This window comes from Aythya ferina, assembly GCF_964211825.1.
Source record: "Aythya ferina genome assembly, chromosome: 11".
NCBI lineage: Eukaryota > Metazoa > Chordata > Aves > Anseriformes > Anatidae > Aythya > Aythya ferina.
In genome coordinates this window covers 1,006,369-1,018,974 of record NC_140307.1, presented here as the reverse complement: position 1 = coordinate 1,018,974, position 12,606 = coordinate 1,006,369, and the positions used below count along the sequence as shown (strand labels likewise).

General features: G+C 55.6%; 1 long non-coding RNA gene across 1 annotated transcript; it reads right to left on the bottom strand.

The window, feature by feature from the left end:
* Positions 1-573: 573 nt before the first annotated feature.
* On the bottom strand, positions 574-11,755 carry LOC311442928. Its single transcript, XR_014696951.1, has 2 exons — positions 11,646-11,755; positions 574-3,199 (listed from the first exon to the last, which is right to left on the bottom strand). It is a non-coding gene; the product is annotated as an uncharacterized lncRNA (long non-coding RNA).
* Between the last annotated feature and the right edge of the window lie 851 nt (positions 11,756-12,606).

The window sequence follows — 12,606 nt, the reverse complement described above, 5'->3', positions numbered from 1 at the left end:
GAGAGGTAGCCACCGATGCCAAAAAGCGGCCCATTTAAAACCACCATAAAGACATAATTTTGCTGTGTTTTCACATGCAAATAACAAGCCAGGAGAGCAGCATCTCTGGCACGGAGAGCAAAGCAGGGTTCAGAGCAGGCTGCGCCAAGTGCCTGGGCGATCACGTTTAGCTGGAAAAGCTCAGACCTGTGCCCGTGAGCCTCCGCTCCCCAACCTCGCTGCATGGGGCTGCCCCGGACACGTCCCCCGGGACCTGGTCCCAGTGCTGGGGACGTGGTCCCAGTGCTGGGGATGTGGTCCCAGTGCCGGGGTTGTGGTCCCAGTGCTGGGGACGTGTTCCAGGCAGGGACCAGCAGCAGGTAGCGCAGTGCAAGGCCCCCATGAGCTGCAGCAGCCGGTGCTGCACGGCTGCAAGGATTCCCAGCAGCGTGCTGTCACACTGCGGGACAGACAGCAGCAAATCCCAGCCAGAGGCACGCGGTGCCACGGCCCGTTATTTTCCATCAAAGACGCACGCGATGCTTTGGCTGCAAACATCTCGTTTTGATTTCATCGGGAAGGAATGTTGTGAACTCGGGTTTAGAGAACAATTTATTTCTCGCAATTTCTTCCCCTGGTAGAAAGCGGCTCGGTTTTCCAAGACATGATTTTCCAAAATAACACAAGAAGTTAACCATTGAAATGAAGTAATCGGCTTCCACGCTGGTTTCCCTATTGCTGCGTTTCAGAACTTAGATTAAAAATGGAAAGGGGCACCTTTAAAACTTTAATACCATTTAAATGTTCCAGTCTCACTACTGCACCAGATCGTTCAGTAAAGTAGCTAATTAAAAAATGGCTGCTGTGATGACAGACTAGATTAATAGTTTTTGAAGAGCAGCCAGTGCACCAACTGCTCCTGTAGCCACGATGAAAGCTAATAATGTAGAAAATTCTGCCAATTCTTTTAATTCATGAATATTTAAGCCTGTGAAAAATCTGTCAGATTATAGCACTTTTCTGGTGATTTTCTGCTTAAGTACATTTATGGGCAAATGCCAGTTGCTCAAGAAACTTCAGTGGAATGCAGAGACTTTTTATTGTCTGCATCACCGGAGCCCTGCTCCTTTGCACTTGGTGTTTTAGCCCCGTGATGCCCGGTCCGTGCAGCCACCAGCCTGCACTGACTGCCAGCCCACACACCAGGAAGCCCCGTGTGGTTCACATTTAGGGATTTTTATTTTATTTTTTTTTTTTGTAGGAGCACAAGTGCCCTGGATTGTCACCCACTAGTGGGGATGGGGATGTGCCCAGCAGCGTGGCCACGGTGTCCCCTCTGGCTGGTTCCTGGGGCCGAGAGGCTGCTGCAGTCGTGCGTGGTTTATTGGCAGCCGACGCGCTGGCAGCTCCTCGGCTCGCTCCTTGCTGGTGGGCTGCGCTCTGCGGCGGAGCCAGGTGACTCATTTTACAGTTATTTAAAAAAATAAAAATAAATACGCCCGGTGGAAATGTAACCAGCTTCTCCCTTCCTCAAAATGCCGAAGGCTGGTGCTCCCCGCAAGCGCAGCGGGAGGCTTCCGCGGGGTTTTTCTCCAGACCACCGCAGCGGGGATGCTCTTTTCCATGAAACTTCCAGGACTTTTTCTATAAAAACTGCTTGTTTCTTGCTGTCAGACCATAACCCTTCTATGCCAGCTGGAACCAGGGCAGAAGAAAGCCAGCAGCAGCAGCAGGAGCCCCTGTCCTCTTGGGACAAGGTTTCTCTATGCAGAAAGTCTGCCCAAGAGAGGGCAGAGCTGTGAGCATCGCAGTGGGCCTGGTGTTTTGGTCCTGTCCTCCCCGGCTGGGATGTCCCCACAGCATGTTGGGGCTGGGGGCGAGGGGCTGCAGACCTGCTGCCCCCATACCCACAGCCTGAGGGCCGCCCCTGCCTCCTGGCACCCCGGTGATGGAGCAGAGGTGGGGAGGGAGACGGCGACAGGGGGAGGAGTGAAGACAAGGTGCTCAGCTGCACCCTGTGCTGGACGACCTTGCTTCAGCAAAGTCCTGAAAACACAAAGTATTCCCGCAAAACACAAATAGGAGGAAACCCCAGCAGCATTTGGAGCGTGTTACCGGAGCTGGAGGCGCAGTTCCTCATCCCAGCTGGTATGGCGGGGAAGGGAAATCCTACGTGGAGCCGCGTGCTGGGGAGGTCCATGCTTTAAACCTCTACCTCGAGTCTCCTCCGTGCTGCCAGCTTACATGAGCCCTTTAAAACGTTACATAAACATCGCTGTGTAATTAAGTGCTTACAGGATTTGCAGGCTATTTGTTTCACAGTTGGGAATGGCTCCTCCAAAGCGCCGAGCTCAGCCGTCAGCCCAACCCGGAGTCCCTTACGCCCAGGAACACCACGCAGTGATGCCCTGCTAATGAAGAATCGAGGTGAACCTGGAGGAAAGGCACTTCCAGACCCATCACTGGGCAGGAGGGCACAGGCAGCATGGTGCTGGCAGGGGCTGGGGCTGGGGGTCGGGCTGGAAACGAGCTCAGGGGTCTGGGGGCCTGCCCCGGTGCCGGGGTCCCTGCTCGGAGCAGCAGCCGAGCCGCCCCTTCCTCTCCTCACCACCTTCAGCCACTTCCAATGTCACTTCAGCCGAGCAGTAAGCAATTATGGTTTAATTACTGCGATGCTCTTCAGCAGAATTTTCTGAATAATAGTAGTGGCTTTTACGGCACCTCATTTATCCTGCTCCTCTTCACTTGCATTTGTTCTGCACGGGAGAGAGTCTCACGGGGCTGCCGCAGCCCCGGGTGCCGTGGCGGTGCTGGGCCGGTCACCTTGTCCTGGGGACTGTCCCCGTCCTCCCCGTGTCCCTCCTGGCTGCAGCACAGCCAGCAGCCCCAACGCACCCGCCCCGGAGCCTCACCGCTCAGGAAGAATGCGACAAGTGCCGCTAATTCATAAATATTTAACACCCAAATCTGCTGCCTCCTGATAGCTCTTTCCAGAGTTTCTATTCTAATACGTATTCCACCCCCTTCTCCTCCCCACCGGCCCTCCTCGTTTTTTTTTCCCTTCCTCTTTGCCGGGCACTAATCCAAGTGCTGAGATGACTGTTTCACTTCCCTGCTGTCATCAGTTGTTTTTATCTTATCTGGGCCGTGGATGCCAGTCAGCAACCCGTTGCGGTCTTTCCAGTTGAGTCCTGACCTCCGCAATCAGCCTCAAGATGTCCTGTAACAAGCAGATACGGTTACTCAACTTGTCCATCAGCACTTCTGGAGGAGGGAAGGAAAAAAAAATAAAAATAAAAAAAGAAAGAAAAAACAGAAAATGCTGGCACGAGGCAGGGCTGACACTCGGGGTGGAGCGCGGCCGAGCGCGGCGCTGGGCTGGGGACCGGGCTGGGGTTTGGGGGCTGCCTGGGCTCGCAGGGGCACGGGGGCTCCCCAGGTTCGGATGCTTGCCCACTCCAGGACCCTTCCTCATCCCTGTCCAGCATGTTGAAACCCCTCTAAATTGGGGCCTCAAGCATTGGCTGTGCACATCCCTGCAGGGCCAGGGGCCACATCCAGACCCCGGCGCTCAGCATCCCACCACAGTGCCCTCAGCCCTGCCCGCCTGCACCTCCTTGCACCGGCTTCCACAGATAATTTATCAGTTTAATAACTGCATCATCAAGAAGGGCGAAGCAAGGCGAGCACCGAACGAGACCGACTTTATATACATACCACCCAGAGTAAAAACGTCATGTAAGATTTACTCGACATGCGTTTTATCAAAGTGCTCGAGCGCTGGAGTAAAAGGGCTTTTAGTTACAGCAGGTTGAAGGGGGGCACGTGGGGAAGGAGGGAACGGATGGATTTGGGCTCTGCCAGAAGCTCCTGTTGCTTGCGCATCAACATCTTTATTTTCTAAGAGAGGATTTAAGAACTCGTTGTGTATAAACAACCGAGACTAGAGTAACTTGAATGGTGAGGAACTGTAAAAGGTCGTCATGAAAAATGCTATTAGTCCGCATGAAATAAGATTCTTCCTGGAAACATGACACTGAACATTTAAGGGAGGGGGAGGAATAGCTGTAAAATGGCTACAGAAAAAGGGTTACAAATTAAATATAATAAAAAGAATCCTTTTGAATGAGATCTTAATTTAACCTCAACATCATGATCATATATTTCAGGAAATTAATCCCTCGGCCTACAATAAATCCAAAGTATAATACAACCACTTATGGTTCAGCAATGAGCCATTAGTATGGGCTACAGATCCTGCAAAACTATTAGACCCATTATTTAGGAATGTGCTGAATTACCCAAGTCTAATGCAGCTCATCAGAGATCGGGGCTGCTGGTTTGCCCGCAGCACAGGCAGAGTAAATCACGGCAGGGCTGCTGCCTGAACCCAGGGACAGCTGAGCAGAGCAGAGCGCTCAGCATCCCGGATCAGGTTTGTACATCACTCCTTACGATGCGCCTCGCAGCACAAAAACCCAGCAAGGACACAAGGAGAGAGTTTTAAAAAGGGGACACCAAGGAACAATGAGAAGCAGCCGTGCAAAGCCCTTCTGTGCAAAGCCTTTGAGCACCTCGGATCTCAGGCAGGGACACAGGTATGGAGGTGGAAGAATTCTGCTAAAAGGGCAAGATCTTGTTTGCCCAAAGGAATGAAACCCCAAAGCCACGACCATCAGCTTTGCCTCACAAGGGAGCCTCGGGTGAGTTTGTATAGCCAGAGAGGAAAAATAAATCTCTCCAATTAAAGCATGCAGCTGGGGAGCTCCAGAGCCACATGGAACAACCTCTCCCCTGTGCCAGGGGTCTGCTGACTTTTGTCACCATCCCACCCTTCTGTGTCCCATCCCAGCCTTCTCAGGACTTGGTTTCTGAGCAAGCATCTTGTCTGCAGGTCTCGTGGGGAAGGAAAGCCAGGCGTGGTGGTTGCAAGGCCGGGGTACGGCACGTTGCCATCCTGCCAGGGCCACGCGGGGCTCCGAGGCCCTGCTGCGCCAGCCCTGAGGTAGGGCACGCCCCGTGCTGCTTTCACAACAAAATAATTGGGGACAGAAGTGCAAGTGCAAACTTCCCTCGGAGCCTCGCGGAGCCCTCCCTGCTCCGCCACGCGCGTTGCCAGCTTGGCACGAGGCTCTTCTACATATGCCCCAAAATGAGGAAAGTAACTTCTAATGAGTCAAGACTGTAACCTTGCTCTGAGAGCAAACATATGCCACCGCAGCTCCCTTGGCAAAAGCACTTGGAGCCGGTTGCTGGCGCTTCAGTGAGAGCTCTTCCCATCCAGGCTGCAGACACTTTGGGGCTCTTGATAAGGAACAAATAGACCAGGTGAAGAGCACTGAAGCTTTGCAAGCTTCAAAGGACCTGCTGGCAAAGCCTGCTGCATCCCTGCTTTATGTCAGCAGCAGCAGGACGTGCGGGCAGCTCGATTCCTCCCAGAGAAACATCCCTGCACGCTGTTAGGGATGTTGCTGAGCGATTTGGGTGGCAAAAGGCACGGTTACAAAGACGTGCTCCCAGACAAGACAACACAATCGGCAGAGCACGTGCCAAAAGCGGTGAGTGCAGGGCAGAAAAGTGTGATTTCTGCAGGGCTTTCCACCCCGCCAGACCCTTCCCCACGGCACAGGTGGGGCAGAAAGTTTCCTACGGCTGCGGCCGGCCCTCCTACTCGTGGCACCACGAGAGGCTCCCCACCTGCACAAAGCGCGTCGCAGTTGGAGAAGGAGCGAGGTGGGAACACGGGGCGCTCGGCTTTCCCATCAGCTGCCCAAGTTCTCGTTTGTCGCACGGCCCCGCTCCCCGCTCGCCCGCGCGGTCGCTGCAGCGGATGCTGTGGTTTTCTCGTCTGAAATAAATTGCGCAAGAAACCCAGCCCCGCGCTGAGAAGCATTAGCTGAAGCAAAGCAGCCTTAATAGTGCTGGTCCCGTACGTCCCGCTGGGAGACTTTCAATTGATGGAGTTACAGGAGATGAAATATTCAGTAGGATTAAGAATTTGGAGGAGGTGGAAATCAAAGTGAAAAAGAAAACAAGTAAAAACAGCTTAATCTAGCCTTCTAGCACTAATTGTCATTGGGATTCGGGCTAAAACAAACACAACAAAACGAGCTGCCAATTTGAAAGGGGAAGGAAGAGGGTGAACGCGATTCCCACCGCATCGAAAGCAACCTTTTTATCTCTCCTCCACCGCAGACAGCGGCACGTGGGGCCGGGGGCCGGGGCCGCCCCAGCCACAGGAGCAGGATCCGTCCCTCCCCACACCAGGCAGGGCGTCAGCAGAGGTGCCACCAGCCGCAGGCACCGAGGACCCAGCACGGAGCTTGTCCCTTGGCACCGCGGGGAGCCGGGCACTGCGCTGCCCCACGCTGCTGGGGCGAAGGCACCCGCGAGGCAGATTATCTTCCAGCCGGAGCAGAGTTATCCAACACTGCAATTTAAGTTGACAATTACATGGTAACCGACTTGCACACAAAGAGAGGCTCTGGAAGTATTCCCAGAATACAGAAGTCTGACAGTATCCACCCAATTTGTTGCAACAACAAAGAATACTGGAATATGTCCTTTCATTTGGCAGAGTAGTGTTTTATTTTTTTAGGCTAGGTGGAGAAATTTAGCCTGCTATTTAAGGAGCTTGTTGTGTCTTGAGAGTGACAAGCCAAGAGTTTCACTAGAAAGCCAAACTCAAACACAAATTGCATCCTGTCACCCATGAAACTAAACTGCATTGAGGAAAGAAATTAGCGGGGCCTCATCTGTTGTTAGGGCCTGCGTTTCACGTCTTACAGAGATAAAACTGGGGGCTTTTTATGGCTCCCTTATACATCCCCCTTCTTCACACTGGCACCAAGGAAAACACACATTTCAGGAGGAATCTTGGATGGGCTTTTTTTTTTTTTTTTCAAGCACTGTCCCCATGGCAAAGCCGGATCGCTCACAGGCACCCAAATCAACACCACAGGGTGCAGCTGGTTTTACCCACCCGAGGGCTGGGGTCACCACCAGAACCCCCGACAAATGGGTCTGGGTGTCCCAGCTGGGGCACGGCCCCCTGCTGCAAAAGTGCCCAGAACCACAACACTCAGCTCGTCTGGGGAGATGGAGAGCCAGGGCGGACAGAAGAAACCACTTGTTAACTTTCTAAGTGTTCCCTGGTACTTTTACATCAGCATCTTCTAATAAAAGTAAAAATAAATAAATAAATAAATAAACAAACAAATAAACAAATAAATAAATAAATAAAAGGGGAAGATTTTGTGCATCAGAAGATGATAATTTGCTGAGAGCTGGGTCTCCAAAAGTTTTAATGTTGGCCAGAATTGTGTCTGGGGAGCTGCTGGGGAAAAAGCACCCAAGCTCTGGGTTTGCTCTGCTCTGAGGCCAGCGAGGAGGAGCAGAGACCTGGAACCTCCAGCACGGCCATCTCCGGGGACGACACCTCTCCAGCCTGTGCTGCTGAAGCCTCTTTGACCTTAAAAAGATCGGGATAGCAGGCAAGCAGCAAGCCCAAAGACCTGCAGCCCTCCGGGGGTTTGTGCGCCAGGCACATCCACGTCACCGAGCCCCTCAGCCTCTTCCAGAAGCCCGTGTCAAAAGGTTAGTGGCACAGCCATTTCTTGGGATTTTTTTTTTGTCTTGCGGCCTCACTTTTGGTGGAAATTAGTCAGCTTTCCAGAGTAGAAACCTCAAGCCATAGCCGCATTTCTGAACCAGCTCATCGCTGCCACCATTCCACAAACCACTTCCTGCCCCATTACCGGCAGCCGGTCCTGGACCCGGGGCGATGAAGGGGCCAGAGCCCAGCCCTGCGCCCGTGGGACCGTGGTGGGCACTGAGGGGCTGTGTCCTCACTGCCAGCCCTGCACGGGGAGCTCCTGCAGGACATGGGGAAAAGCAGCGGTGGAGAGAGACATAAAGTGATGAGAACACGGAGCACGGCGCGCAGCAAGGAAGAAGTGCCAGCCGAGACACACGGTGGTGCCTGGGGAGTTTGGTCACACCAGCCCCCAAAAGCAGTGCAAGCACAGCCCCCACTCCTGCTCCAGCAGCAGCCCTGGCAGAGCGAGCTCCTGCCCACCAGCAAGGATGGTGTCAAACTCCAACCGAGGAGGCGATTTTTGGGGCTGGGGATGTGCCTTCACGGCCTTGCAGAGCCACTTGGGCACAAAGAGAAGATCCCAGGTTGTACTGCCAAGAGGGGCAGCCCAGGGGGTCGTGGAGCAGGGGCTCAGCCGAGCCAGGCAGTGCCGGGCGTGCAGCAGCTCCAACCCCTCACCGAGCCGCTCGCTGCTGCCTGCTGCCAGCCACGTGCTCCCCGCCAGAGCTGCTGACACCAGCCCGGCACCGCTGCGCTTTCGCTCCTGGTTTTTCCCCCGCCAGCTCTGCAGAAGCAAACCCTCAGCTTGCACAAGCAGCAGCTTGAGTGCGGGAAGCGCAGGCGGGTCCGAGGGCCGGCGCCGCCAGGCAGACACCGCAACCAGCAGCAGCGTTTCACAAAAAGCTCCCCGGGTGCCTGCAGCACGGCTCCGTGCCGGCGCTTTGCAAGCTGCCGCCGCTGCTGCTGCTGCTCACCTCCCGTCCCTGCCACCCCCGCGCCTTCCCCGCTCGCGCTGTGCAAAACCTCCCTACCTGACACAGGCAAAGCAAAACCGCGGCCACTCTGCCACGGGGGATTCGCCAAAGCTGGAAAATTTGGAGCGGAGAAAGGGAAAAAGGGAAGAACTCGAGGGGAACGGTGACACGAGCTCCGTGGCAGTGAGGAAGCAGGGAGCCAGGGCAGCGTGCCCCCGCGGTGCCCAGCTCGCTGCTCCAGCAGTAACCCGTGCTGACAAAACCCCCGCCAGCTGGTGCTTTGCACGTGCCGACGTGGGCACGTCTCTCCTGGGCTGGTGTAATTGCTCAGCAAAGCCTTCACGGGAGGGAAAACGAGCCAATTTCACCCCAAAACAACCACCTTCCACCTTCACAGCCTGCAGCCACAGCAGTGACAGAGAGGCATCGCCAGCGGCTCCTGCCACACAGGGCAGGATTTATTCATTTTGGGGCAGGATTTATTCATTTCAGGGCAGGATTTATTCATTTCGGGGCAGGATTTATTCATTTCACCATCAGCAGGAGCGAGGCCCCTGGCGCAGTCCCCAGGCCACAGGGCCGTTTTCGCACTGAGAAGTTTCTCAAATGACTCAACAGAAACCAGCCCTGCTCTGGCGAGCCCTCAGAGAGGCCACAGACCAGGTCCCCTCCCACGCTGTGGTTCCCAGGTCCTGGGGAAACAGGACGGCCACCCCCATGTTCATCCCCATTCCCATCCCGTCCCATCCCATCCCATCCCATCCCATCCCATCCCATCCCATCCCATCCCATCCAATTCCCATCCCCATCCCATCTCCATCCCATCCCATCCCATCCAATTCCCATCCCCATCCCATCCCATCCCATCCCATCCCATCCCATCCAATTCCCATCCCCATCCCATCCCCATCCCCATCCCCATCCCATTCCCATCCCTATTCCCATCCCATCCCATCCCACCCCACAGCCCCCTGGCCTGCCCATGGGGGGAGGCAGACCCAGGACCTGCTCTTCCCACAGGAGCAGCCCCGACCCGACCGCTTCCACCCCACGTGCGGAGCACCCCCGGGGCTGGGCCAGGCCACAGAGATTTGTTTTCTTTAGAGAAGATCTCAGCTTGAAGGAAAAAAAAAAAAAAAAGACCCCCAAAAACAGAGAAGGAAAAGAAACCACGGCCACATCCTGCCTTAAACTGTCGCTCTCGATGTGTTGTTTGCCCGTGAGGATGCACGGGGAGCGGCGCCGGGGGTGGGAGCTCTCCTCCACTTGCCAAGTAACACTTCAGCTATGAGTCAGTCGGCTGAAGCCACAAATCCATTTGCTTATGAGCACGAAACCACAGCAACCCATGCTGCTTCTCAGGACCACGTGTGCCACCACCTGCCTGCCGCGGCGCTGCTTGGGACGGGGCCGTCCCCCTCCTGCACGCACGGAGCCACCACGGGCAGGCAGGAGGGCGAAGCAGTGCCCATTGCTGCCCCTCCCTGCCCACCCCTTTGCCTGGGGGCCCCCTGATTTTTTAGGATGGGCTGGGGTCCCCCGTGCCCACCCCACGAGCCCCGAGGTGCTGCCGTGCTCCCAGGGCAGAGCTGGACCATTGCCCGCAGGTGTGGGGCTGGGTAGGATGGAGGCAGTGGTGGGGTAAGGCTCCTGGTATGCAGTGTTTTGAAAGCCCGGTGCTTTTCCCCTGTGGCTTAATAAACACTCGACGTGGGTGGCTTGTGACTCACGAGCTCCATTTCGGAGCGCTACAGGTGCTGCTAGCGCGGAGAAAGCCAGCAATTAAGCACTGGGAGAGGGGAAGAAAACCCCAAGCAATTAGAGGGCCGTGAGCCGGCTGGGACCCCGCGGGAGGGTGCTGAGCACCAGCTCCTCGTGCTGCGGGCTCCCAGCACGGAGCCTCCCCGCTCGCATCCTCCGCAAAACCCTCGTGTGGCTGCAGCATCGCCGTGGGAGTGGGGCCGTGGGGTGCAGGGCTGCCAGGGTTTTGCAAAGAGACCCCTGGGGTGGCCTTGGAGGTATAAAACTGTTTTAATTCAGCGTCCAAACCATGCTTGCTCCAACCAGTGCCGCAGCACGGGCAGGCTCAGTGGGATCCCCGAGCTGCCTCTCCAGGAGCCCTCCGTGCAGCCGGATGGGTTGGGGTGGCCCCAAGAGGGCTGGGGTGGTTTTTGGGAGGCTCCTCGCTGAGCTTCCCAGCCTGAGCACTGGCACAGCCACACAGAGCATCCTTTTATGAACGCATGGCGGTTTTTAGAAAGGTCCAGGGGACCACATGAGCACTGCACGTCCTCCCACCAGGCTGCACGAGGAGGGTGTTAAAGCCCCCGGTGCTGCTCAGCAACACAGCCCCAGAGATCCTACACACCCCAGGCCCTTCCCTGCTCCCTGTAGGGGGAGAGCAGCCCCCCAAAACCGGGCCCTGGCCCCGGGCTCCCACACAGCATCGTGTCACTGCAAGGTGGGGTCAGGTTCTGCAGCGCAATTAGGAGGAGAAAAACAATTACGCAGTAGGAAAACGTGTGAGAGAAACAGCAGAGCGTTTCTGGGGGGAGATGTTATCTGCGAGGTGAAATTGTGCTCTCAGGAGCTCTGCGAGGCTTTGAACGTTTCGCTGTGGCACTGCACGGCGGGGGAAATCCCCTGCGGGCAGCACGGCCCCGTTCAGCTCTCCAGAAAGGCAGAGCTGCTCCCACTGCCCTCCCCGTCTCCCAGGACAAAATGGGCATCGGGAACCACAGGTACCTGGCTGGAGCCAGGACTTGGTGACTAACCACGAACAAACTGGCTGGAGAGCTCCCAGCATGTGCCAGTCTTACGGGTGAAATTCACACAAAGCGGCCCCAAAGCTCCCCCCAGATGGGGCCGTGCGAGCAAGGGTAAAGGGAGGGCTTGGTCCAGCCTGCTCAGTGCTCCTGGGGCCATTCCCCAGCCGTGTCTGGGGGTCCCAGAAGTGCCCGACCCCACTCGGTGGCTCCTCAGGACACTCACATCCATCCCCACCACCCCGCGGAGCTTCAATCTCTGCCCAGACCTACAGCGAGCAAGCCCCTTTCAGGCAGGCCACCAAACGCCCGCAGGGCAGGAATACTCACCAGCCCTATTTTTATTTTTCCCCATTAGAGCAGCACCGCACAGTTTCAGGGAGCAGCCACGTGCACGCCGTCCCGGTTCGCTTTTTGCCCTCGGCTGCAGGTCACAACCTGCGCCCCGAGCTGGCTCCGCAGCAGCACTGCCCCGAGCCACGCAACTTCTTCCCTCCCCTCCACCTCCCTGCCTCCGTGTTAACCTTTTTGGCTCCTTTATTAAAGCAACCGAACAGTTTATACTCTTTTTTTTTTTTCTTTTTTTTTCTTTTTTTTTTTCCTGTGTGGTGCTCGCTGTAATCTGCCTTGAATATTTGATGTGGAATCCCCTGCGAGAGCAAGAAGTGTTTTTATGGGCGCTAGAGGAAAACTCTTGCAAAGAAGAAGTGGTAATGAGTACCCCTGAGTACCCTCTCGGTTTCACAACTGCTTGTGTTTAAAAATGAGCAGAAATTGGGCAAGTGGTTCTCACCGGGGAGCGCAGCCGCCTCTCGCTCCCAGCGATGCTCTGCGTTGCAGGAGCCCAGCCCGGGCGAGCAACACTTGTTTATTCCAATTGAAGCTGACACCAGAAGCGGTCCAGACCAACCAGAGGAGCTCATGTGTGTCCTGCTTTATTTCCAACCCAGATTAACAGCATCTCTTTAATTTCTAATGGCCTATTCTGGGATTTGCAGGCAATGTTCAAACAGCACCGAGGGCTGTGTCTCCGCGCGCCCCTCGGCTCGCTTATTCCCCCCGTGCCCGACGTCACGGCTTTGCACAAAGCAAGAGCTCTCATCCCAATTACATGGGATGAACTCGCAGGAAGCTTTTCATCACACGCGCACACGTCTTTTTCATAGCCGGGTCTCTGGATTTAACACAGCAGACACGATCCCTCTCCTTTTCAAAGAGAAAATATTCCTTTTCATTTCCAGCCCCCTCTCCACCATAACCCAGAGCAAACTCGGCGCGGAGCTGCACAGTG